The sequence below is a fragment of the Arvicola amphibius genome, chromosome 15 (assembly GCF_903992535.2).
Source record: "Arvicola amphibius chromosome 15, mArvAmp1.2, whole genome shotgun sequence".
NCBI lineage: Eukaryota > Metazoa > Chordata > Mammalia > Rodentia > Cricetidae > Arvicola > Arvicola amphibius.
Genome location: NC_052061.1, coordinates 42,549,692 through 42,576,618, shown reverse-complemented (window position 1 = coordinate 42,576,618; position 26,927 = coordinate 42,549,692). Strand labels below are relative to the sequence as shown.

General features: G+C 44.9%; 1 pseudogene; it reads right to left on the bottom strand.

Moving 5' to 3' along the window:
- The window catches only part of LOC119801678, a 39,946-nt pseudogene extending 16,161 nt beyond the window's left edge, over window positions 1-23,785 (bottom strand).
- Window positions 23,786-26,927: the final 3,142 nt, after the last annotated feature.

The following is a 26,927-nucleotide window of genomic DNA, read 5'->3' as shown; positions in this document are numbered from 1 at the left end:
TACCATTTTGTCCCTTCCTCGGATAAACAAACTGAGGTCCCATGTGCTAATGACTCAGTTTCTCAAGGTTATAAATAGAGCAGGTGAGAACAGAAGGGATTGTCTTACTTTCCTCTGAGTCCAAGACTAGAGACCATCTCTCCAAGGTCTGTGGTTTTCACAAAGTCTATCACCGGACTCCTTGGTTCCTTCCTGCTGGCTTTCTGCGGAGTTTTTCCCATTTACATTTCTTCACTTCCCTTTATCCCTGTGCCCTTGGGAGCAGAGGCTGCACCTCGATTTGGCTGGAACTCCCATTAACTCTAATGGGCGTGCAGCCATCTCTCCCAGCGTGCCGTGATGAGATTATTTCCCATCCAATTGTTTTAATGTTGTGGGTGTTGAGTCTTCAAACATGTAACCTTTGGTTTCATTATAAGGCTCAGAGCAGACGGGGTGTGCAGAGAAGATAAACTAGGGGGAAGGTGCCAAGAAAAGATGCATGGCCACAGCTTCACGGGAGAACAGTGTATAGATGATAGAAAAAACAAGGGCATCTGAAAAGTGGATGGATCTTTTTGTCTTAACTATGAATGTGAAATGGATATTGCCAGAATGCAGAGCAGAAGGTGCTAGAAGGAAGAAGTCCCATAGTGCACACCATCAGAAATTGTAATGGAATAAACCCTGTTTATGGCTTCATTATTTTTTTTTTAAAAAAAAGTAATTATATTCCCAACTCTATAGAGTGTGTCAGGGTTTCATCTACGCGGACCCTTTATTCTTGGATCCTCATGATGGTCTTGTATAATTTAAAAGTTCAAGGACATGGCTCCAATGCCCTTCTTTGAATCCCACTTAAATTGCATGTGAGTTTGTGACATCACGATAGTGACACTTAACATGGAATTATTGGTCTATTTGATGTATGTGTGTGCATGTCTGTATATGTGTATATGAGTGTGTAAGTTTCTGTGTACAGCAAGTCTCCCTGTAAAGGGCTTAGCTTATAGTTGAGCTGTTTCTTCATTCCACACCCTTCTGTTGGTAGATGACTAGGCAAAGTCTCAGAGATGAGTCTTGGACCGCTCTCCGTCACACAGCTCATACATCAACAATGTCATGAGATACAGAGGGAATGGCCACGCTGTTCTGGGGTGGCTGGACCTCAGCCATTGGGCTAGTTCTCTTGGCTACTTCATCCTTGCTGCTGCGTGGTATTTCTAAGAAGACTGCCTGCCAGTGGCGAGTTCCAGAGAACTGTGGACATCTGGAGAACACCCTGGTACCCTAATCATGCAGCTTAGTGCCAACTAGAGAGCTGACTTGCAGGAAATGCAGACATGTAGGACCCATGACAACTGCAGAGCATGCTAAATTCATAACTTGCTGACTGACAGGAACCAATCCTTTCCTGTCTCAAGGGTGAGGCAATGGATAGAGCTATGTTGACCAGATGTCTGGATTGGATTCCCCAAAGTCTTTGTTTGTAGTATTAAAATTTTAATTTCTGATCATAAATATAATCTACCTTCTTGTTAAAAGTAGGGACAAATAAACAATAATGAACCTTTCTTCATAGTTTAATGCCCAAGAATATATATTCCAGTTAGGTCCATGTGTGTATAAAAACATAATACACACTCACAATTTTAACTTCTACCAAATTGTGTTATAGTATTATGTACTATTTTGTAAATTACCTTGCTTTTCTCAACAATATACAAAGACATCTTTGTATCAGAATTTCAAAGCTAAAACTCTCTTTAAGCAGGTGTATGGATTTGAATGCATGGAAACAGCCTATTTTTGAAATATTAAAATGAGAAATTATCAACAAGATTATAGGGAACATCTATAAATTCTTAGGTGAATGTTTCTCTAGATTCCAGCGGTTCTCAGCCTTCCTAAGGCTCTGATCCTGAATCACAGTTCCTCATTGTGGTGGTGTCCTCTTATAAAATTATTTCACTGTTACTTCATAACTGTGATATTGCAACTGTCATGAATCATAATGTAAATATCTGATATGCGAACCCTGTTGGGTTGAGATTCACAGGTTGAGAATCACTGAACCTAGAATTTTTAGTGACCGAAAAGAAAATGAACCAACTGGGTGTGGTGATGCCCACCTTTCACGCTGGCACTCAGGAGGCAGAGGCAGGTGGGTCTCTGTGAGTCTGAAGCCAGCTGATCTACATAGTCCCAGGCCACCAGAGGCTACCTAGTAAGGCCTTACCTCAAAAACAAACAAACACCGAAGAGTCTTAGGTGGAGCAAGCTACCATTTGGAAGAGCTGTGGCCCTGTGACGTGCTCCTGCCCTCCTACGTCTCCCTCTGTCCTTAGATCCTAGCCGTGACTAGGTTTTGTTTGTCCCTCAAGACTTATCCAACGTCAAAGGCAGAATGTGTGGTCCCGCTCTTGCTTTAGTTTGGCCATTGAGAGGGCTAAGAAATGTCTCATATTTCTGATTCCCTTTTTCTGGCCACAGAGGTACTAAATAGTTTGAGGATATGATTTCTGAATCAGATTCTCATCTCTTCAGAAAGCCAGCCCCAAACTGCTCTCCACAGGCGGTAGCATTTCTGGGAGGTTTCCGTGTAGCTCCAGAGAATGTCTGCCCCTCTGACTCATCCTCTAGCACTGGTGGCCTTGCCCTTTTCCTCTCCCACTGGAAATCCCCGAGGCCCAAAACCCAGCTGCTTCACTTTCTGGGCTCTTCAATATTCTTACTTCTTTCACTGAGCAAGGACGTTTTATGGTAATGTTTCTGCTCCTTCCGCTGTCCCACGTTCCTGAACTGGCTTCCAAACAACCTCCCATTTCCACTGTTAGCTATTCTCACCCACTCTTTCTCCAAGTGTGTCCATAGACTAGATGCATAGCTTGGGCAAACTCCATCCTAAGGCAATACATTTTCTAGGAGCGAGACATGAGCTCAGTATGTAGTATATACCCCCTACAGCCTTCATGGGACGTGGCATTCTCCACACAAAGAGGCTCTTTAGCATTTCAAAGAAGTGGGCATCCCTCGAATCCCCATGCCACCTGACCTTCTGGATTCTATTGACAATGCCGAACGTGAAGCTCAATTTGAACACAGACTAGTTCCCCCTTCTTCCTGTTTGACAGGAATGCTTGGGACAGAAGAATTTTCTTTAAGCCATACTCCATTAAGCTATGCTGATACAACCTCAGTAGGACTAGGACCTACTGTTGAGAACCAGCCCAACAAACCCACCTTCCATAGGACCATGTGGTCCTGTGTCATGAATGTACACCTCAGCTGGGCATTTGCTTATTGCTATGTGCAGATAGGATCTCCAATAACAAGATCTCTTCTCACGAGAATGGTTTTCCTCCGATTCAGATTTGAGAACCTGGTTATTGTTATTTGAGACAACATCTCGCTGTGTAGCTGAGGTTGGCATAGGACTCATGACAATCTTCCTGCCTCAGCCTACTGAATGCTGGGATCACAGGCATAAGCGACCATACCAATCTTAAAGACCATTGGTTGAAGAATTATGTTTTCAGGTTAGTTTAGTGATGACTCCTGTCATGGTGGATACTAAGAAAACTAAACTTGGAGAAGGCAGTGACTGGCTTGGTGCTGCCCCACCAGAATTCAAGACCTAGTTCTTTCCATCCTAAATTTGAATCCTTTTCGCCATTTAGCTAGGAGCATCTACATGCTGTGTCTGACTGTCCACTTTGCTTCTGTTCTGTTGTTGAGGAGCAGGAGATACTCCAAGGCGTGGATCACAATGACGCTTTCAGTTATTTGGTGCTGTCCTAGTTACTTCCCGCCTAGCTAGGATAAAATACCATGGCCAAAAGCAACTTGAAAGAGAACAGTGTTTGCTTTAGCTTACAGTTCCAGAGGGGAAAGTTGGTTGGTTGGGAAGCAAAGAAATCACATTCCAGCCGCACACAGGAAGGAGGGGGGCGGGCTGCCCCTTTAGCTGTATACTTCCTCCAGCAAGGCTCCACCTCCTAGAGGCTCCACAACCTCCCTAAACAGCGCCACCAGCTGGAGACCAAGTGTATAGACACGTGAGCAGATGGGGGACTTTTCTCATTTGAACCACAAATGCTGTTTTATCTTATAATAATTAGGAAAGAGTCAGGAAAGAAAAAACCACATAGTCATCTCCCTGAGATTTCATTGTCTATTCGGGATGGGACTGTTGGCTTGGTTCCTATTTTCTCTCCCAACAGGGACTAGGCGCTGAGGGTGCTGAGCTGGTTAAGTTTATGTCACCACATCTCAGAGAAATTTCACTAAGAAAGGGGTTGGGGGGGGCAGACAACCAAATAAACAGGGATCGTGAGAGTATAGTGTTGTTGAAGCCCACATTTTGAGAGGAGTGATTGCTCACTATCACCCACAGTGGGAAAAAGCACCCTAGCGGTTGGAAAGAGCATTGCAAAGGTACAGAGGTGCAGCCCCTGTCTCTGGGAACTGTGTTCTAGAAGCAGGACCTGAGAATGTAGTTCGGGTGCAAGTGAGTGTCACTAACAAGTCCCCCTGGGCCTGCGGCCATGTAGCAGCAAGCAAGACTTCCAGGAGTTACACTTGCTGCAAACCACAAGGAATATGCTCCCGAAGTGGTGGTGGGGCTGGGCGGGAAGTGCCCAGAACATATAGAGCAGCGTCTAGATCCAGGAAGAGGCTAGGAGGTCAGCCCGGAGCATCACAGGGTCTCTCCATCCGCCCCGGGTTGGGGCAGACAGTGGAAGGCTATTATGCCGGCCGCGGCTCTGCCAGTGGTAAATCACAGCTGGTTATTGCTCCAGTCTGGGATTTGTTTCTCCGAGAAAAATAATTAACACTAGCAGGAGTTTGATTGCATTAATTCACAGAAAGCAACACCCAAATGATAAATCCACGGTGGGAGAACTGCCCATATGTTACAGATTGACTTAACATGGTTGAGGCATTAAATAAGAGGAGTGTGAGACGCAGGCACCTTTATCAGCGTTGTTAGCATTGAACTCGGCGGCTTCCACTGGGGCTGACGGGCTTAATTAAATATGCTTGGGTCTAATTGGGGTGCGCATCAAATATACAAATACAAGCTTTTAGAAATATTTGCTGATTGGAATTTGGATTCCTGTTTTGTGCATAGTTTTGGTATTTCCCACAGCAGAACTTTCTCCTTAAGACACAGACTCTGGGGCACAGTCCCACCCAGTCTGGAAGGTGTGGGCACCATATCGCATTACACAAAACACATTTGCCGTCTGAGGAAACAATATGTGGACCTAGATAAGTTGTTCAGTATTAATAAAGGCAGTAGAGATTAGAAAGTAGAAATAGCTATAAAAATGGTTAGGTATGTGACGATTTTTATGATAAAATATTTTAATTTATGAGCAATTTAGTCATTTTTCTTTTGTATGATGGCTATAATCTAACTTAAACTTTTCATATATGTGCACTGTAATTACATATTTTCCCACCTCCCTCCACTTCCTCCAGCCTTCCTCGTGTGCCTAAACCTCTTGCTCTCTCTCAAATCATGGCCTCTTTTTATTTATTTATTATTATTATTATTATTTATTTATTATCTTTCATATTTATAAAAACACTGCACATGTAAACACAGTCTGTTGAGTCCATTTAGTGTTGCTTATATGCATGTGGTTTTAGGGATGACTACTTGGTTTTCGATAACCAGCTTGGGGCTTAACCCTGGGCGAGGTTGATTCTCTACCTCTCGGTGGTCAGTCATTAACTAGTCGTAGTTCTTCATCTAGAGATGGGGACTTGTGAGAGTTCCCCATCTCTGTTGTCCTATCAATTGGTGCTGTCATTGTGCAGGTCATACAGTTGAGACTTCATAAGTGCAGCTTTCCTGACATCGATAGAAGACACTGCTTTGAAGCATACTTACAGATATACATATGTACATTATATATACATACAGATATGTGTATGTTTGTGGGCATGTGCGTATCACATGGATGCAGAGACCAGAGGACACTTATGATGACCTGCTCTCTCTTTCCACCCACCGAGCCATCTCACAGGCCCCAATTGTGTTATTTTATAAATCAGAACAATTTGTCTCTCAGTCGCATCTTGTTCTTATTTGTGGATTGAGAATAATGATGGGCTATGCTTCCAGGGTGAGGGCGAGTGATTGAGAGGCATGGAAAGCATCCTATAGAGTTCCTGCCTCACAGCTTCCATTTAAAGAAAATACGGCTTCGTAGCTGGTTGATTCAGGTTAGAAATCTTGATTTTGGCAGTATTAGAATGTAGACCCATGTGTCTATGTATCTTTGGTACCCTCAAAGGCATGGGGCGGTGTTTCAAAGACTCTGGTCCCTGGACCAGCAGTATTAGTAAGCCTGAAACCTTAGGACTTGGGACCATTCCCAGATTGCTGGAGCCAGGACCTCTGAGATTACGACTCTGACATGTGTCTCTAGGAGCCTTTAGTGCTTCTTTATACAAGCTTAAGTTACGGTGTCCTTAACATAAAGTATTCCCCTCATCCCAGTCCCCAGTGCCCTGGATGATTAATTCTAGGGTTTGGAGAACTGGTGTGTGTGTGTGTGTGTATGTGTGTGTGTGTGTGCAGGCGTTCCTAATTTAGTGTAAACACAAGGGTATCAAGCTGAATAGGATCTCTCTAAAGTCTTTGGGACTATTATATTCTCAAGAAAAAGTCAAGAGAGAAAATTAAATCAGGAGATAAATTACGTTTTACACATGTTTCCATAAACAGAACCATACTGTTGAACAAACACACTCTTGAATCTTGGTGTAGACACATTTCCAGAAAGTTCAGATTTCAAAGGTATGGTCCTTTCTTCCTAAGAGTGTACAGTCCAGTGAGAGAGGTGGCGTTAAAACCCAAATGGAATGAGGAGAAGAATTAGCCGAGCCCAGTACATATTGGCGTGGGTTTTGTTGTTAATAGAAGCTGAGTTTGCTTTCTCCTACAACTTCGAAAACTTTCTAGAGAGGAAAGGAGGCTCAGTAGAGTGTGTGAGTCAGTGTGTGTGTGTGTGTGTGTGTGCGTGTGCGTGTGCGTGTGCGTGTGTGTGTGTGTGTGTGTGTGTGATTTCGAGTGGCACAAAGGTCTCATTTTGGCTCTTAGAATCCTGAGAGCTCTGAGGTCACTTGATATTCCATCAGCTCGGGTGTTGGCAGGGAGATGGAGTGACGGGCCATAAGAGGGCTGCATGGAGGGAAAGAGGAGATGCTCTGAGGGTGAGAATCTGGGAGGGAGGTATAGGCAGAGGAGGGGGACGGATGATGTGATAGCTCTTTTCTGCTGTTGTGATGAAAACTGCAACCAAGAGCAACTAATGGAAGAAAGTTTGTTCGGCTTTATGGTTGCAGATTTGTGTTGAGCCGGATTCAGAGGCTGGCACCGCAGGTCAGCAATTGTTGCTCTATGTGTATCTATGTGTATCAGCAGTGTCTGTATCCACACTGATAACTCTGGCTCTAAGGGAAACTGCTCTCAATGTCCGATGTGGAGTGGAAGACGAGGGTGTTGGGAATGACGTGGGGAAAGGATGGGAAGGGAGGCTCATCCTGACCTCATGTCTCCCCAATGGCAGGGTCGTAGGCTGTCCTAGTTTTCATTCTGGGTGCTGTGATAAAATGCCCCGAAAAAGCAATTTTTAAAATACACCAAATTAAAAAAAAAAATACAACCTCTAAGGTTTTCAGTTTCACTGTAGCATTTCCAAGTAAAGTATGTTTGAGTAGTTTCTCCTCTCACTCACTCTCCTGCATGCCCTGTAACAAAGCAATTTACAGAGGGAGGGTTTGCTCAGCTCCTAGTTCCAGGTTAGAGGCCAGCACTGCAGGGTTGTCAAGAAAGCAGGAACTTGAAGCAGTCAGTCACACCCATACCCACGATCAAGAGCAGAGAACAGAGCGTTAAGGCTCATGTAGCTCTCTCTCCTCTTAGTCAGTCTTAGGAGCGCAAGCCTAGGGAATGGTGCCACTCACAGTGGGCGGGTCCTTCCATGTAAAATAACAGAGAAAAGGTAATCCTCCCAGAAGTTCTCAGAGGTCCTTGTGTCAAGTGATTCTAGATTGTTACAAGTTGACAATGAGAACTATCCAGCACATGGACTTACACTACAGCAGAGAGGGGCCTGAGACCTATTGGAGTGGTTAATGATTTCTTTTGTTGCTGCCCTCTGCTTGCCTCTACTGTGAACTCGGAATTTGTTTGCTCAAGGTTTCAAGGCTCATTAGACCAGCCAACCATGGTCTTCCCCAAGGAGCACAGAGTTGCTTTGTGAACGATGGTTGATGAACCTGAGACTTTTCACCCTGGCCACGGGCAACACTCTGCACTAATTTTTAACTAATTGGAAGATTCTCTTTTCTCTCGGAGTTTGTTGACCTTTATGCCAGCATTTACTGATGATCTGCAGTGATTAACCAACCCACTCACAGATAGTGGAGGGCAATGAAAACAAGAAACTAGACACAAGCTATAGGAAGGGCTTCAAGTGGGGGTTGTTCCTAAAGCTTTGCCAGTGTGGGGTGATGTGGAGCAATGCTTGCAGAAATGCTCAGGACCCTGAAAGTTACCGTGGACATGTTGATCATTTTATTGCTCTTGCTGTAAAGATGGAAAAAAGTCCACTTTTCTTCCTAGTTTTTTTCACACACACTTCTTTCTTGAGGTCTTGGCATCAAAGCTCCCTCTTTATAGATGTCTTTCTTGACTGCCCCATCTGGGCATTTCCTCTCCCTGCTTGTCCCTGTCTTTTATCAGTAGTTGGGATTTTTCTTTTAAAAAATTATTATATTTCTATTGTTTATTTATCTCTATCTCTATATCTACCCTATATTCTATTGTTTATCTATAGCTATCTCATCTATCTATCTATCTATCTATCTATCTATCTATCTATCTATCTATCTATCTATCTATCTACCTACCTATCATGTGTGTGTCTGTGTGTGTGTCTATCGTCTGTCTGATTATGTGTATTCATGCAGTGCTCATGGAGGCCAGAAGAAGGCTTGGAGCCCCGGATCTGGAATTACAAACAGTTGTGAACTACCTGATGTCATACTGGGAACTGAACTTGAGTTCTCTACAAGAGCATGCAAACACTCTTAACCACTGAGTCCCCCCCCCCCCCCACTCTCTCCTGTCTACAGATTAGGATGTAGCTCTCAGCTACTTCTCCAGTACCATGCTTGTCTGTCTACACTCTGTCATGCTCCCTGACATGATAATAATAGACTAACCCTCTGCACCCTGCACCCCAATTGAATGCTTTCTTCTGTAAGTTGCCTTGATTATGTTGGGCATCTCTTTGCAGCAATAGGACATTAACTAAGGCAGGGACCATTTTCTAGACTCCTTTTCTTTACTCCATTCACTCAGTCAATCTTCACCCTACCCTCAGTTCAGCTCCAGGATGTGTTCCATTGAGTCACTTCCCACATCCAGCTTTTTGTTTTGAATTTAGACAACTATCACTTCCATGACCCAATTGTTCTCCAAATCCTTTCTTCACTATCCTGAGCCTCTGTGATGTATCAAGGTGAGCGCTGTTTGGGGATCAAGTCCCATCATAAATTCTGTTATGTCTCTGGAATGAGACATTGTTCCTGTCCCTAAAAGCCCAATGTCCCTGTAGATGGGCCAAAGGCTACTGGTGGTTTCTTCTTGTTTTGTAGCTATAAGACATCCAGATCCTTCTAGTTCAGTTGTGTTTACTTTAAAGGATGCTCATCTCTGTCTCCTGTCTCCACATGTGTGGAGAGTTTACACAGTATTTCTACATCTCATACACCCTTCTGTACACAACCCTAAAGGGCACCCATCCAACTTGTCTGCTTCCCCAGAGAGGCCAGAGGAACTTGCTAATTCCAGAAGAGCTTATTATCAGCACTCTTTGGGATGAATCCTAATGAGAAAGACAGAAGTGTACTCAATTCAGAGAAACCAGAGAAGGTCATGGGCAGAACGTGGTTTGTAAAGTGTGTGTCCATCGGCAAGAATACTACATGAATATACTATAGGAAACTTCTTTCTCCACAGGCATTTACCATCATTTCAGGGAGACCTGACCACACACCTGGGATAAATATGGTGGTAAATCATCCCCTCTCGTTATGGCTTCCAGATGAAATCTCCACCCCTACTCTACCACCACAGTCACATGTATTTAAATGCTTGGTCCCCAGTTGGTGGTGCTGTCCTTGGGGATTGCAGAACCATCAGAAAATGGTGTATCCCTGGAGGAAGTAGGTCACTGGGAACGGGCCTTGAGTGTGAGGGCCTTGCTTCTTGCTGTAGGATAATGCTTTTGTATACTGTAAAGATCTGTCATTCTTATTGGTTAAATAAAACGCTGGTTGGCCAGTAACCAGGCAGGAAGTATAGGTGGGGCAACCAGATGGGGAGAATTCTGGGAAGAGGAAGACAGACAAAGATGCCAGCCAGCCACCGAAAATATAAGATGTAGAAAATGAGGTAATGTCATGGCCACATAGCAATACATAGATTAACAGTTATAGGTTAGTTTAAAATGTAAGAGCTAGCTAGGAATATGCCTGAGCCATTGTAGAAACAGTGTTGTAATCAATATAGTTTCTGTGTGATTATTCAGGTCAAGGCAACTGAGAAACAAAAGTAGTCTTCAACTACACTTCTGGCTCATTCCCCTCTCAGCTTTCTAGTCTGAGGAGCTGTGAACAAGCTTCCAGGCCCACATTCTATCATAGCTTCAAACTGCATCACCTCCATGCCTGGGCAACCATAGCCCCAACTATGAGCCAGAATAAGCTTTCTCTTCCTTAAGTTGTTTCTTGTTGAGTGTAGAACAAGGAAATGGGTAATTAATTCACCTTGAGTAAAGAGAAGAATAATTTATCTTAGAAATAAATGTTGTCTTAGTTAGGGTTTCTATTGCTATGAAGAGACACCATGACCAAAACCCACCTGTCCCCCTACTTACCTCCGTCAACCATGACCTCAGAGGAACTCTGAAGCACAGGCTGCGACTACACAAGAGAGAGAGACCTCAGCAGCTCCCTGAGACACAGACAGTGACAGTACAGAGCAGACCGAGAACAGCTCCCTAAGACACAGAAAGCCACTACAAGGAATGGACCAAGAGGCAGACACTGCTGGCACCAATTGCAGGAAGAGATGGGTAGGTGGCAATGCAAGAATTCATTTAACAACCTAAAAAGCAATGTGATAACAACGGAACCCAGTGGCCATAAAACGGGAAGACATGATCATCCTAACCCAGAAGAATCAGAAGAAAATGATTTTAAATGTAACTTTATAAGGATGATGGAGAAGGGGAGGGGGAGGGGAACTTAAGGGAATAGAATAGTTGAGATTGGGGAAGGACAGAGATGGAGAGGAAGAAAAGAGATAACTTGGTGAAGGAGCCATTAAGGGGCTAGCAAGAAAGCTGGCAATAGAGAAATTCCCAGGAATCCACAAGGATGACCCCAGCCAAGACCCTAAGCAATAGTGGAGAGGGTACCTGAACTGGCTTTGCCCTATAGTCAGATTCATGACTATCTTAAATATCACCCTAGAACCTTCACCCAGCAACTGATGAAAGCAGAGACAGAGATCCACAGCAAAGCACTGGGCTGAGCACACAAAGTCCAGTAGAAGGCTGGGAGGAGTGAGAATATGAGCAAAGAGGTCAAGACCATGATGGGGACACCCACTGAGACAGCTTACCTGAACTAATGGGAGCTCACCAACTCTAGCCTGACAGGGAAGGAACCACCATAGGACCAAACTAGGCCCTGTGAATGTGGGTGACAGTTGTATGGCTGGGGCAGACTGAGGGACTACTGGCAGTGGGGCCAGGATTTATCCCTACTGCTTGTACTAGCCATTTGGAACCCATTCTCTTTGGAGGGATAGCTTGCTCAGCCTATGTATAATAGGGAAAGCCTTGGGCCTTCCTCAAAGCAGTGTGCTAGACTTTGTTGACTACCCATGATAAGCCTTACCCTCTCTGAGGAGTGGATGAGGGGGTGATGTGGGGGAGAAGCTGGAGGCAACAGGAGGAGGAGGGGAATGGGAACTGGGATTGCTAAGTAAAATTAGAAAAAGATAGATTTTTTTCTTTAAAAAAAGAATTTTAAAAACACAAAATAAAGAAATGCACTTAAAAAAAGAGAGACACCATGACCATGGAGCTTCTTATAAAGGAAAACAGCTAATGGGGGCTGCTTACAATCTCAGAGACTTAATCCATTACCACCATGGCAGGCAGAGTGCTGGAGAAGTAGTTGAGAGCTATATCCTGATTTGCAGGCAGAGACAGAAAGCCATGCTGGCATGGTCTGGTGTGAGCTTTTTAAAACCCCAACGCTTACACCCAGAGATAGACTTCCTTCAGCAAGGCCACGCCTACTCCACAAGGCCACACCTTCTAATCCTTCTCAAAGAGTGCTACTTCCTGGTAACTAAGCATTCAGAGACACGGGCCTATGGGGGCCATTCTTATCCAAAGAGCCACAGATGCACGCATAAGAACCTGTACAGCACCTTTGTGGAACAGTCTTCATGCTTTTCTGAACAACTGATGAAAATCTTCCTCCACCGTGGATGGGCTTGCCGCGAGGACGCTGTTTTTACCTCATTTAAAATGACTTCAAACTGGAATGATGGCTCAGGGGATAGGAAGCCTTGCTCCCTTTAGCACAGGATCCAAGTTCAGTTTCCAGTACCCATGTGGTGCCTTACAACTGTCTGTGAGTCCAGTTTAAGGGGATCTGACCCTCTGGCTTCTGCAGGTAATAGACATGCATGTGGTACACACATATACATACAATCAAAACATCCACATGCTTAAAATAAGAATAAACAAGATTATTTTTAAAATGTCTTTTAGATAAGATGCAAGAAAAACATTTGTAAAATTGTTTCCATCACAATCAGAGCCAAGACTGGCACCCAGGTCATAGGGTCTAACCCATCATTTCTTTCTGTTTGCTCATGTCAACTCCAAAAGCAGAAAGTGAAAACATTTAACTAAGTCACTTAAGACAACATAACAGCTATCACCGTCCAATGGTTTTCTTATTTCTCTATGGTGGGTTGTTTAACTTGAGGACTGTATAGGAGACAGTGAGTCCTTTCATTCACTGGCACAGTGGGCAGGCTCGGTTCCCGGCAGTGAGGCAAGGCAACAAGGAAGAATTCAGAGTACGGTCAGACACTGCCATTCAAAGTTATAAAATGTGACACACTTATTGGACGCATCTGAGATGAGTCTGCAAAGAGCACAGCGCCATATTGAAGGCCATGGTGAATTTGTACCTAATGTCTATTCAGCTATTCTGCTTTTTGAGAATTGACTTTTTATTTTCTCTGATAGTCCCATTATTTGCTCGAAATTTATGGTTTCCGTAGAAACTTCCATTCCCCCCCCCCCATGCCTTTTGTCCTTCCTCCATCTCTAGCCACAGAGGATGGCCTGGCCTTGCTATTATCAGCCATCTCTTGGGTTTTCACACTTCAAATAAGCTGTCTCTCTCCAAAAAAGAAATGGAGATTGTTGGGTATGATATGAAAACATCCTTTGAAAAGCACGGAAGATCCAGGTCTGGTAGCGCACACAGATCTGCAATCCCAGGTCCTTGGAAAGCTGAGTCAGGAAGATCAGGAGGTCAAGGCCTTCTTGTGCTGCAGAGTGAGTTCAAGGCCACCGTGGTGACTTTGTGTCCTCCTGTCCAGAAATGAGAAGTGAGAAGAGTTCCGGGTAGTTAGCTCAGTGGTAGGAGGCTTCCCTAGAGTGTGTGAGTCCATGACAGCAACCCCTAGAATCGCAAAACCCAAAACCAAACCACTCAAAAACTCAAGTATTTATCAAGTGGTAAAAAGCTCTTTCCAGGGATGGAGAGGCAGCACAATCTGTATTGAGTTCAGTCCCCGGCTTTTCTCTCCATCAACAAACAGTATGCCCGTGCCTGTTTCTTCATCCATATAATGGTATTGTTAACAAATGTGAAGTGCATGGGCCAATGGTGTGTACACAGTTGGCACTACATAAATGTTTATTGCTGTCAACAGCAGTGGCGGCAGACATTGCAGAATTACACTAGTATTATTGTATGTGAAAAGCCAGACACCAACCAGGAAGAGAATCCGGATGATGTCTGTTCAGTAGTTGAGGCTCACTGCTGTGATCTGCAGATCTGTTGGTAACAGAGCTTGCCTTCCCATCCTTTGTCGAAGTCTGTGAGGCCATAAACCCCTTCTTGACTGATGTGTCTGAGCCATGCTTTAAGTTCGACACCAAGGGTCCAATAATCATATTTACAGAGCACTTGGCACGGGATCCAATAACCGCATTTACCGAGCGCTCGGCACATTTAGCACAAATGAGTCAATCATAAAAGTAATATAATGCAGACTCCCCATTAGCTGTAATGAAGTTGAACATGTTGACATTTTTGCTTCAGATTTTAATTTCAACAATTATTGTTATATAAACTGTGATAAAGATCACAGAAGCCCTCGTGAACTCATTGGCCCTCTTTCCCTTCCCTCTTCGCCAGACAAAACTAGTATGTGTGTATCCTTCACTCGCACGATTCTGTGTTCACTACATAAGTAGGCACCAATAGGCGATGGAGGGTTGAAACTCACTGTTAGCGCATTATCGTTACCCCGCTGCAATCTGCTTTTCAAAACCAACACAAACACAGGCCCAGTTTCTCCGCTTTACATGTCACAATTTTCAGCATCTGAAGATGACTTCCTCTTCCTCTCCTAATGAATACTTGACTTCATTCCTTTATTTGCTTTTAAGTATTTGTGTTTTTTCTCATACTCACAGATACTCAGCATGTTTATTGATTTCTTCCGGAGGAGAGCATTTTACTAGAATGCACATTGGAGGGAAGTAGAGAGACCTATGTGGGAAGTTTAGCATGGCAGAGATGGTCCAGAGGGTACAAGTGCTTGTGCTACAAGCCCCTTAACCGGAGCCAGATCCCCAGGACTGATAAAGGCCAGGTACATGAGCACAAGCACCCCGAATAAAAGTGCGCCCATGGGAAGTGGGAGGTGGAAAAAGGAGAACCCCTGCTGGGATTTTCATAATTGTATTGAGTTTATCAAATGATATGTCAAGACTTGAACTCCTAATGGTATTAATTTAGCCAATGGTGAGAGTGCAGGCGATTTGCCATTTGTAAATTTTTAGGTCCTATGATGAGTCCTGTTATATCCCTCCCACAATCTTAAACAACTGTTTAAACAACTCCATCCTCTCCCAATGATGAAATGCTAGGAACCTTTCCTACGACATTGTCTAGTTGGCCGGGGCTGGTTTGTGGTGTTATTTTCATTCTGAACATCTATATTTGACACTATTCTAAACTAACCTTTTAATAGTTTTGATTTCTTGTATGAATTTGGGGGTTTTATAATTGCATAGAGAATAAATTAATTTCTAATAGCTAGCTTTGATTTCTACTTCTTACCCTGTTTTGTAAGCACAGACCTCCAGGGAAAAAGAACCGTGTGCTACAGAGGATATATTTGTCTTTTTCCTGACTACTGACTTCTTGACCATCTTCTTCTTCATCTTCATCTTTTCTTTGTCTGCTCCTCCTCCTCCTCCTCTTCCTCCTCCTCCTCCTCTTCCTCCTCCTCCTCCTCACTATCATTATTATTTTGCAGTACCAGGGTTTGAAATGGCTTCCTGCATAAGCCTTGCAGATGCTCTACTACCGCTCCATGTCTGTAATCCTTTTCCCCGACTTTAAAAATAGTGTTTCTAATATTTTGGATCTGGGTTTGAATTTTACAACAAGATTTTAGAAATCACTTTGTATCCAGTGAATTTTTTTTTCTCTTCTCGGCCTGGGGTGCAGTTCAGGTGGTAGAGTTCAGCTTGTCACAAACAAGGCCTTGAGTTTCAATCCTCAACACCCTGTCCTCAAGCAAAATTTTACTTTTTAAATCTCCTATTCTCTGGTATGAATTGATAGTGATTTTTTTTTTTTTTGGTTTTTCGAGACAGGGTTTCTCTGCAGCTTTTTTGGAGCCTGTCCTGGAACTAGCTCTTGTAGACCAGGCTGGCCTCGAACTCACAGAGATCCACCTGCCTCTGCCTCCCGAGTGCTGGGATTAAAGGCGTGCGCCACCGCCGCCCGGCTTTGATAGTGATTTTTGTAAGAATTTATATCATCTGAATTGACAGCTTTTTGCTATTCAGCCATCCTTGCATTTCTAGGACCAAAACCTGCTGGTCACCACCTTGATTTTGCTCCACAGATCCATGAAAACTCTGGTTAGACATCTACTCGGACGATCAGTGATAACACTCACTGCCTAAACAAGAGTAGTCTATTGAGGCTTTGTGATTCTCTCTACCAATTTTCTCTCGCTTTATTTTCTCTTGACTTTGCCTCGGTTTTTGCCTTCCACTATGAGTTCTGAAGATTGGACTTGGCCTTAAGCCTTGGCCGTAAGTGTTTTACCTAGTATGCCATCTTGTTAGTTCTTGAGTCTCCCTTCAGATCTGAGTCTCCTGGGGAACACTGAGACCATCTACCAAGAGATACATAAGGCCTCTGTGTATCGATTTTTATGAGGTTAAAATCAAGCAGCGGAAAAGACATGGTTGGCCCAATCCCTCTGTCTATAGTGTTCCCTCACCAGAGTCTGGCCATTGGGGGAGTTTCTTGTATTGGCTTTTCAGTGTGTACTTCTGTTTTGTAAACAGATTTAGGAAAATGTAGTTTTAGAGAAAAATAAGGTGATAATGACAATAGAGATTTTTTTTTTTTTAAACAAATACATAGGGGGCCTGAGAGATGACTCAGAGATCAAAGGCGTTTGCCACCAAACCTCAGCACCTGAGCTTCAATCCTGAGGCCCACGTGTTGGAAGGAGAAAACTCAGTCCTGCAAGCTGTCCTTTGACCTCCACATGCATGTTATAGCTGAAGCATAAGCATAGGTGTGTGCATGAGCACGCGTGTGCATGTTTATAACTATAAACAGATATGTAACAGGCTTTCTCTTTTTGGCCACCAACCAGCTCCCAAATCATGACATGGAGACTTCCTATTTAGTTTATCTTATTTTATCTTAGCTTTTCTTTTAATCTGCTTCTTTTTAATCTATGTTTTGTTTGGGGACTTTTTACCTGTCTTTTTTTTTCTGTTTATTTTACTTTCCTGCTGTCTCTATTTCTGGATGGCAGCTGCCTGGCTTCTGGTCCTGGGCCTATCCCTCTCTTCCTTATTCTCTTCTTCTCTCCTCTTTTGCCTGGAGTTCTCATCCTATTTATTCTCTTTGCCAGGCAGTCCCACCTATCCCTCTCTTATTGGCCCTCCAGGTTTTTATTAACCAATCAGCTGTCTTAGGCAGGCAAGGTGAAGCAAATGCAACACATCTTTACGTAATTAGACTCGTATCCTTACATCATTAAACAAATGCAGCCTAAACAAATGTAATATACCTTCACATAGTTAAAATAATATTCCACAACACAGATATACACCATTCTTACCTGTTCCTTAGAATTAAAAGATAACATAGGTGCTGAAGAGATGGTTCAACCATTAAAAGGACTAGAGGTCTTTCAGAGGCCTGGGATTTGACTTCCAGCATTCACAGGGCAGCTTTCAACTGTCTTTAACTCCAGTTCCAAGGGATCTAGTGCCCTCTTCTGGCTACTGTGAGCACTTACATGTTGTATACACACATTCAGGCAAACACTCATATTCATAAAAAAAGTAATGTTAAAAATTCTTTTCTGCTCTTAGATTTTTATATAAATATAATTTTATTCTTTCTCTTCGCTGCAGAAATTCTAGCTGAAGTGAGTTTACATAATTCATATACACACAAATGGTCAACTTTATATTCTTATTTTTCCCCTTTAACCTTTTATAAATAGATCTGTGTTACATATTTAACATTTTGTGTGTGTGTGTGTGTGTGTGTGTGTGTGTGCTTGTGCTTCAGCCATGGTTTGTGCGTAGAGGTCAGAGAACAACTTGCAGGAGTCATTTCTTTCCTTCTACTGTGTTGGTCCCGGGGTAGAACGTAGATCCTGATTGAAATGACTTAAATGACAAAATCTTTACTTTGGCTCATGGTTTTAGCATGACCCCCTCGGAGTGGTTGGCTGTTATTTCTGGCAACTGTGTTGCACCAGATGGAAGGACATGACAAAGGAACACAGCTCACATCCCAACTGCCAGGAAGCAGAGAGAAGGAAAGAGCTGGGGACAAGATGTATAATTTAGAGGCACGCTCCCAGGAAGACACATCGTATACCAGGCTCTGCTTCCTAACGGCCTGCAGGGGTCTCTGCTACTTTCACAGAGCGATGAACTGGGAGCTGCAAGAAGGAAGTGCAGTACAACAAGACTCGGTAGCCAGTGCTGGTTCAAACTCCGGGAGTCTGACATCAGATGTTTTATTTTATGCATATTTACACGCAACACAAGCTGGTCAAAACTATTCTTGTGATGATTAACTCCATCCCAACAATAAAGCAGACCTACATCTCTTTGTGAAACAAATTAACTAAATACAGATCAGACTACATGGAAACTCCTTGTACAGTACTGGTGACACCTTCCACAAAGATAGATTGTTATTGGTTGTTTTTTATTCTTTGACTCTTTGGAGGGGCTACCACCCAGCTCCCTAATAAATCACACAAAGTCTTATTCTTTCTTATGAGTGCCCGGCCTTCGCTTGGCTTGTTTCTATCCAGTTTTTCTTAAATTATCCCATCTACTTTTTGCCTCTGGGCCTTTACTTTTCTCTATTTTTTTGTTTTGTTTTGTTTTTTTTTTACTTTTCCCTATTCTACATATCTCTCTTTACTTCTTATGCCTTGGCTGTCTGTGTAGCTGGGTAACTGGCTCCTTGCATCCTCCTCTCCTCCTTTTCTTGTTCCTTGATCTGCTATTCCCTGATTTCTCCTCCTATTCATTCTCTCTGCCTGGCAGCCCCACCTATCCTTTCTCCTGCCTAGCTATTGGCCATTCAGTTCTTTATTAGACCAACCAGGTGTTTTAGACAGGAAAAGTAACACAGCTTCACAGAGTTAAACAAATGCAACATAATGTTCCACAGGATAAACAGATGTAACCATCTTAAACTCACATTATACAACAATAGGTTCCATAGAGTGACTGAGACAAGTTCACGAGAAGGCTCTGGAGGAGGATCTGGTGCTGGAAAGGCTCTGGCCACATAGATTGTGCAAAGGTCTCCAGGCTAGAAAGCATGACCTCTCCAGCCTTCTAGGTAGAAGACAGGGTTTTCATCCCTTCCCAAGGAAGAAGAGCCCTGTGTATTTAATATCCCAGGTCCCCCTTGAGCACATAGACCTCCATGTCTCCACTAATAACTACCCCTTTCTTCTTTACAACAAGCTTCATCTCATGCCTGCTTTGGGGCCTAGACACAAGCAGCTCACCACACCTGTGAGGTCACTGCAGGCTGTCTCAGGTTTGTTCACGTGGTGCCATTGAGAAATGGCCTTCTCAGCTCTCCCATCCGAGGCCACCCTGGACTCCAGCTGATCTCTGCCCTATCTCTGTCATCGTCTCCTCCTCTACCTCTTCCTTCCTCCTCTACAGCACCTACACTTGAAATCCTATTTAAATGTGACTGCTTGTTCACGGATGTCTCCCCGATGCCTAGAACCCTGTGCAGTCAGAGCAGCTGTGGAGTGCGCGTTGCTGAGTGGGAGTGAACTTGAAGAGTCCCCGTATCCACATTTAAACACTGGCCCCAGACTTCACTGAGCAGAAGTCTCACACATGTGCACCACGGCCCCTTCCTCATCTCTCCTTCCTTTGCACAATCTTGTCTGTCACATACAAGCTGTCTTGAGCAGAGAGTGGGTGTCCTAAGAACAGGCCAAGCCACTGAATATTCTTCTGGGGCATTTCCCTGGGCAGCTCTGGACTGGCTCCTGTGGACTTCCAGGGCAGTTTGCCTAGAGGTGAAGCCAAACAAAAGAAATGGTGGCCTCAGAGCGTCCATCCCACAGTGGAGTGGGTTTTCTAGAGACTTAATGTTAAACTAAATGTAAAGACTGGGTCCAAGTAGAGATTGGAGCAGAAAAATAACAAAAACAAACAAACAAACAAAAAACCCTCTGAAAACTCTAATTTCAAGGAAATTGTGTGTGTGTGTGTGTGTGTGTAAGTGTGCATGCATGTGTGTACACCCATGTGTGAAGGCTAGAGGTCAACCTCAGATATTTTTCCTTAGGTACCACCCACCTTGTTTTTTGAGGCAGGGTCTCTCATTGGGCTGGAACTGGCCATGTAGGCTAGGCTGGCTGACAATAAGCCTCACCGTTCCTTTTCCCTCCTCCATTTGTCAGGTCGTGATTACAAGGGTGCATCCCCTGGCTTTTTACTCCAGGGTTGGAGACTGAAGTCAGGTCCTCATGTTTGCACAGGAACTACTTTACCAATTGAGGTATCTCCCAGCCCCTTAGGGATTTGTTTTATTTTAAAATAAGATGTCGTTGTTAGAAGAGAGAGGCAGACAGGCATCCAAGAGGCACATGTCAAAAGTCCAAAACCCACTTCCTTTAACAGTTTCTCCACTGAGGCACATGCCACATGGCCACTGGAGATGTGACCGTGATGAACAGCAGTCCAGGCTCAGTATTTTTTTGTTTCTTTTAAAGCCAGTTAAAGTCAAGGGTAGCCAGAGTCAGAGCATCTCTGAGTTAGCATCTGGGTTCTGGGAGAGGACTCTAAAGAGAGGAAGGTGAGCCGGTGCAGCACCCTGGCCAAGCACCCTGCCAGCTTTTTGTCCTCAGGGGGATGTACCCAGGCCCTGCTGTCACCTGTCACCTTGACTCCTTTGTTCTAAGCTCTGGGGCTGTTGCCAGCTCCCTGGCCACTGAAAGATACAGAGACCTGAACGCAAACCTCCAGCCTGTGTCCTAACCACACCATAAATACTTGGGGGACAAAAGTAGACATCGGTCAAGTCAGCCGACAGACGGTGACTGCTAAGTTGTCAAATGGCCGGTTTTATAGCCTCCTTTGGGAAAGGGCTACCTTCTCCTCTACAGATTTTCAAAACAAAGATCTCAGCTTGCTTGAGTGCCGTCATTTACGATGTACTTACAAGGCTCATCCCAACAGCACTTGGAATCAGAGAGTTTGTTTTCTGCCTTCCCAAGCCTTACACCCTTCCCCCGGAGATATCTTTAGCTTCTGATTTATGTTCCTTTAAATAAAATATTGAAAGCCATTTTTTTCTGAATTATTTCTTATTGAATGCACCCCTTAAGCTCCCCTTTCTTTAAATGAAAGGACGAAAACCCACCACATATTTTGACAATGGGTTTATGGCGACCCTTAACGATACATTCTGCTCTCATTGTAATTGCCCCGGGTTGAACTACGCTTATTTTGGTGGAAAGCGTTCATTATTTTATCAACAACTGGCAGACCCCGCTGGTATTTACTGACTTTTCTTTAACCAAAACAACGATCTTAGCTCCCATTCCTGCCTCAGCTGCTCAATCTTGCCTAGGAAATTTGGGAGCCCCTTTTGAATGGAGCCCAGCACAAAGCCTTTAAGTACTCTGAAGCAATAGAGTTGTAGCGAATGATAGACAAAAAAAGCCCTCCGAAGAATTGGTGCTTAATTACAACTTAATTAGCATAATTATGCATGCTAATGGCATCTCAAATGAATAGCAGTTGTCAGGAGGTTGGGACCATCTGTAAGAATGTCGGATTAATACATCATTTTTTATTTCTAACCACGCTGTAACTCTTTCCCCGAAAGTGATTTCCATTAATCAAGTTCATTTTTATTATATAGAAAATTTGGCATTTTTCATTATGGGCCATTATCTGTTTCCCCACGCAGCCCTAATACAATACTAATGAGCCCCCGAGTGGCGGGCCGTGTCGACAATGGGGGTACAGGTGTATTACTGTAATTGTTACAAACAGCACAGGCTACCTCTGGAGTAGCCGAGTTCTAGTCTCTCAGTATCCACCGTTTCCCCGGGATCCCCCAGGGTCTAGTACAATTTTCAGAGCTTTATCAAAAACATACATGTTTGTGGTTGCAAAGAAGCGCTTTAAAGAGAAAGAGGCCCGGCCCGCGGTTACCTGCCACAGAGGCCACTGTCTGAGGATCCCTTCCGTGAAAACAGAAGGCTTTGGAGGGCAAGCGCGGAAGTCTGCGCTTCTACCCAGCCCAGCTGAGCCCAGGGTGGAGGAGGGGGCGGCAATGCCAGGCCTGGAGGCCCGGGGCCTCTTCTGCAGAACCAAACAGACCCATCACTCATTGCTAAGCATGGTCATAAAACCACAGGGGTGCCACGTGTCTTCACGGTTCTTAGCCCCAAGACACACCCCAAATGGCAATCTGGAAATCCACCCACATCTGGATCCCTCCCGCTCGAGCTCGAGCCTGCCGCAGTGAGGGTGTGTGGCGCTGCGGTGTGCACCGACTCAGTGGTTATCAGAGTCTTCTGGGGGGGTTGTTCGTGGGCCCTCCTCTTCTTCCGCAAGCCCACTTCCCGACATCAGGTCGTCAGGATTTACACTCAGACTAAAGCCAAGGGATGGTGTCCGCGTCCCTTTAGGGGACAGGAGTGTCCTTGGACTCTTTCCATCCACACCCAAGCTCTAGGGAGCATCTATCTGCTTGGAGCAAGGAAGGTCACAGCTGTGTGTCTGGCCGGCTCAGAGCCACACCAACAGCTCTGCCTTGGCAGAAGCCCCTGTAGGCCTCTCCCTCTCTAACAGCACCAGCTGCTGGGGCTGGGGGGAGGCTTTTTGGGGGTTGGGGTGGGGTTGTTTATTGCAGTTGTGGATAGTGAAGAGGGGTGTGCAAGCAGGTTCCACACACAGCCTTGGTGGGGCAGGAGAAGTTGGGGTCTGAACTGCTCTTGCCTCTTCCCCTTGAAATCTGTACTGAGGGCTTGTGTTGATCCAGACAGGGGCCAACTACATGGTGTTCTTGCATCAAAACAAGAATTTTTTTCTTTTGAAATTTATCTGAAATTTAAATTTGAAGACAGGACATCCTTTTCGATACTTTGTGTATGTTCTGGAGTCAGACAGTGGGTCTCGAATCCTGTCTTGTGGCTACAAGCCCTGTGAATCTGGGTACATTACTAAAGTTCTCTTGGTCAGCGCTACTTTGGGATGTTGCAGGCAGGCAAATGCCTAGAGCAATATCACAACGTGAGTGTTCATGGGATGGTTGCATTTAGCACCTCTTAACTGTTGGTGACCTCAGTTTCAGTTCTAAGTTTATTGGGTTTGAAGTCCCTGCCGGTTTTGTGCCGCTGTACACTTAAACACTGAGATAGCTGGAAGTCAAACGTTTTCACAAGCTCTTGAGTGTTTCTGGTATTGGTTGGGGTCCCAAAGCCAGAGTCAGGTGGCCCCTGCAGCATTTGTGTAGGGTCCCATCACTCGGGCGGTGGCAGGTCAGAGGTAGGCAGGAACCATGGTTCCAATGGGTGGTTTTTTTCAAGCTGGAGCTCCTGCCTGCTTTCCCTTCTCAGTGCGCCCTTCTGCACAGGTGCCAGTGCTATACTGAGCTTTCCTGGTCCTGGACTTCACCTGCCGTGGAACAGGCTGTTCTCTTCTGGTAGAGCTGCTTGGCACCTGCCTTGGAAAGCCATTTCCAGCCTCATGTGAAAATGGAGGCTGTGTCCACAGGCACGCTCCATCTCTCACACATCAGCCCCTGCGACAGGATGACCCAGACACACCAGCCCTGGGAATGCATCTGCAGGAGTCCCGTGAGGCCACTGGCCACACTCACTGCGCCCCATTTACAACAGGCGAGTTGTGAAACCTGCCTAGATGCCTGTCAGCCGGTGAGCAGATAAAGATGGGTGGGATCAGAGAGCATCCTGCTAAAAACAAGTCAGACTTGGAAAGACACACATCACATTTCTTTCCTAGGTGGGATCTACATTATATCTACATATCCTGGCCCCATGCACACACGGGTTTCCTTTCCTGTTGCTATAGGTGAGGAAACACCCTAACGATATCAACCTACGGAGAAAGAGTTCATTCTATCTACCAGTTTAAATGTACTTAAGTGTGTCAGGGCAGCTGGCACAGCAGGGGCTTGAGTAGGGGGTCATATCTCATTCGTAGCCAGAACAGAGTAGCACTTCACCTCCATTTCGCCATCTATGCAATCTAGGGAATGGTGCTACCCATGGTGGAAAATCATCTCATCCCAGAGCAACTCCACACAGACGTGGCCAGAAGCCCATCTCCCAGGTGAATCTAGACTCTGTCAAATTGACATTCACCAACACGAGGCATATACATTATACATATATGTCTCAGAAGTAGAAGAAATCATCATGGAAAAGGAAGGGGCAGCAGGGGATCAGGAGAGGGTCATAGAAAATGAACGCAAAGTGCACACTGTATGTTAGGGAAGGGTATTACAGCAAACCCATTGTTTTCTACAAGGAACATGAAATAATCAAGTTAAAACAAAACACAAGTTTTCAACTCCACCTTCCGTTTCCTGGTCTGTTGGTGCTTCTCATGGTAGTTCTGTGCTATGGGACATGACCTGGAGGACCCAGTCACCCAGGAAGCTCATGGTGTGGCTGTCTCTGCTGTGCTTTCTGATCCTTGGAAGCTCCCCCTGTCTTAGAGGAAGGCCTGTGTACCTTCCCTGGGTGGAGTTCCCTGCTTGCCTGGCTTTCACCCGTTGGCTGCTGGTAGATGCCCTGTGCCCTTCATAGCACTGTTCAGCCAAACAGAAGGGCTCTAGGCAGTCTGGTTGCTGATAGCCTCAGCTGGGGAAGATGGGCATGGGTTTCTTCAGAAGGTCACCAGCAGGCTGCTTTTGTTGTGTACAGTGACCTGCTCTGTGCTAGGGATACACACACATACATGCACACACACATGCACAGTTCCTTATTAGTCAGGATTCAGGTTCTGTTCTTTTTTTCTTACACGTTTTAAAACATTACATTTATTTATTATGAGAATGCATGTCTGTGTTCACGTGTTTGGACGTGCATGCCATGCCTGTAACTATGTGTGTGGAGGTCAGAGGACAGCTTGCAGCAGCTTTCTACCACGTGGGTCCTGGAGACCAAACTCAGATGGTTGAGCTTATGACAAGCAACCTTTACCCCCTGAAGCATCTCCCTGGAGCTTGGCTCTGTTCTTCGCCTCCTCAAGGTCAACCTGAAGAACACAGTTGTGATCTGAAGTTGCCCTTTCTGTTCACAACCCGAGAAGAGGCCGGTGTGTTGCTTCGGTTGGTGTTCAGAGGTTAAACTCACAGCAATCTTGGTGAAACCACAGGCCTTTCCAGCATCCAACTTGGGCTTCAAAGAGTCTTTCAGCAAATGTCCAATGGACTTCTTATAGGATGAGCCTAGTGGGGCGAAGGCTCTTCTTCCGGGCCCACAGTGTATGAAGGAGAGTTTCCTGTGGGTCCACAGACCCAAGATGTTTCTAAGTCAGACACAGCAGACTGGATGGCAGGTCTCTCTGGGCTGCCCTCTGGCTAGCAGCAGAGACACTACAGTGAACAGCTACTGTGTAGCTCCACCTTCCGCAGGTTTGCTTTCAGCCTTCCAGTTTCTGCTGTTTCCCTGCCCCTTGAGATTCTTGCTCTTGCATTCCCCAGTCTGGACAAAGGCTGATTCTGTTTTTGGTTATTCAGATTTTCAGATTGACCACCTGCAGCACAGTGGACTCACTCAGCTGATTGCCCCCCTCCAGGGCTCTGTGACTCTGTTGCCAATGTTAAGACTGGGGCTCTCAACTTTGAAGATACATTGCAGATAACAGTATTTTTTATAAAGAAAGAAAGAAAGAGGGAGGAATGAGAGGGAACGAGGGGAAGAAAGAAGGAAGAAAGGGAGGGGGAGGAGGAAAAGGAAGGGAGGCTGGGAGGGAAGAGGGGAGGGAAGGAAGGGGAAAGGAAGGAAGGACGGAAGGACGAAAAGGAGGATGGTGAGAGGGAGGAAGGAAGGGAGGGAAGGAAGAAAGCCGTTCTCAGCCCTAGTGAAGGCTCTATTCACTGGAGCCCCTATAGAGTAATCAAGTCTTTTCATTGCAATGAGTGTTGTTGCCTGGGAATTAATATTAGATCTGTTGAAACGAGCCTAATGAAGATGACTTTTGGGGGGCTCTGTTTTTGCTGTATTTGCATAAAATCTTTTGCTCAGCTTGACACATGCAAGTTAAAAATGTGAAGTCTTTCCTAAGTTGTTGGTGTCTTGTTACCCTGTAGAAAGGGTGATTGTACGAGGGAGTAGCCTGGAAGGCCAACTTTCTATTGTCTGAGACAAGATCTGAGTGGCTTGAGGATTTGAGACAGGGTCCCGTGTACCCAAGTTGCTGAGGATGACCTTGATCCTCTGATCCTCCTGTCTTCACCTCTCGAGTGCTGGGATTACAGGTGTGTACCAGCATGCCCAATATATGTGGTGCTGGCAATGGAACCCAACCTTCATGCCTGTTAGGTAAGTGCTCTACCCACTGAGCCATACCTCAGCCGGAAAGATTGCTTCTGAAAGTGGTCATCCAGGGGAAGATGTGGGTATCTCCAAAGACTTGGGTAGAGGAGCGTGAGGCAACATGGAAGTGTTGGTCTACAGGAACCTTGGGAGCTTCCCTGGAGGACAGGCCTGGATGGTAGAAATGGTCCATTTAATAATGGATGTACATGCTAACATTTGTCCTGTCCTGTAATTTCAGCTTCTTTTTTTTTTTTTTTTTTTTTTTTTTTTTTGCTTTTTTTCTAGGTAAGCTTAAAACGTAGTAGTTTTCACCATGGCATTGGCAAATATCTGTGCTAACCTATTTTGTTCTCATTCCTTCCTCTCTCCCGCTCCCTCTTTCTTCCCCCCTTCATCAGACCCCTCTCTTTCCCCAGGTAGTCCTTACCTTTGCTTTCCAGTTACATGTACTCTCCTCCCCCTT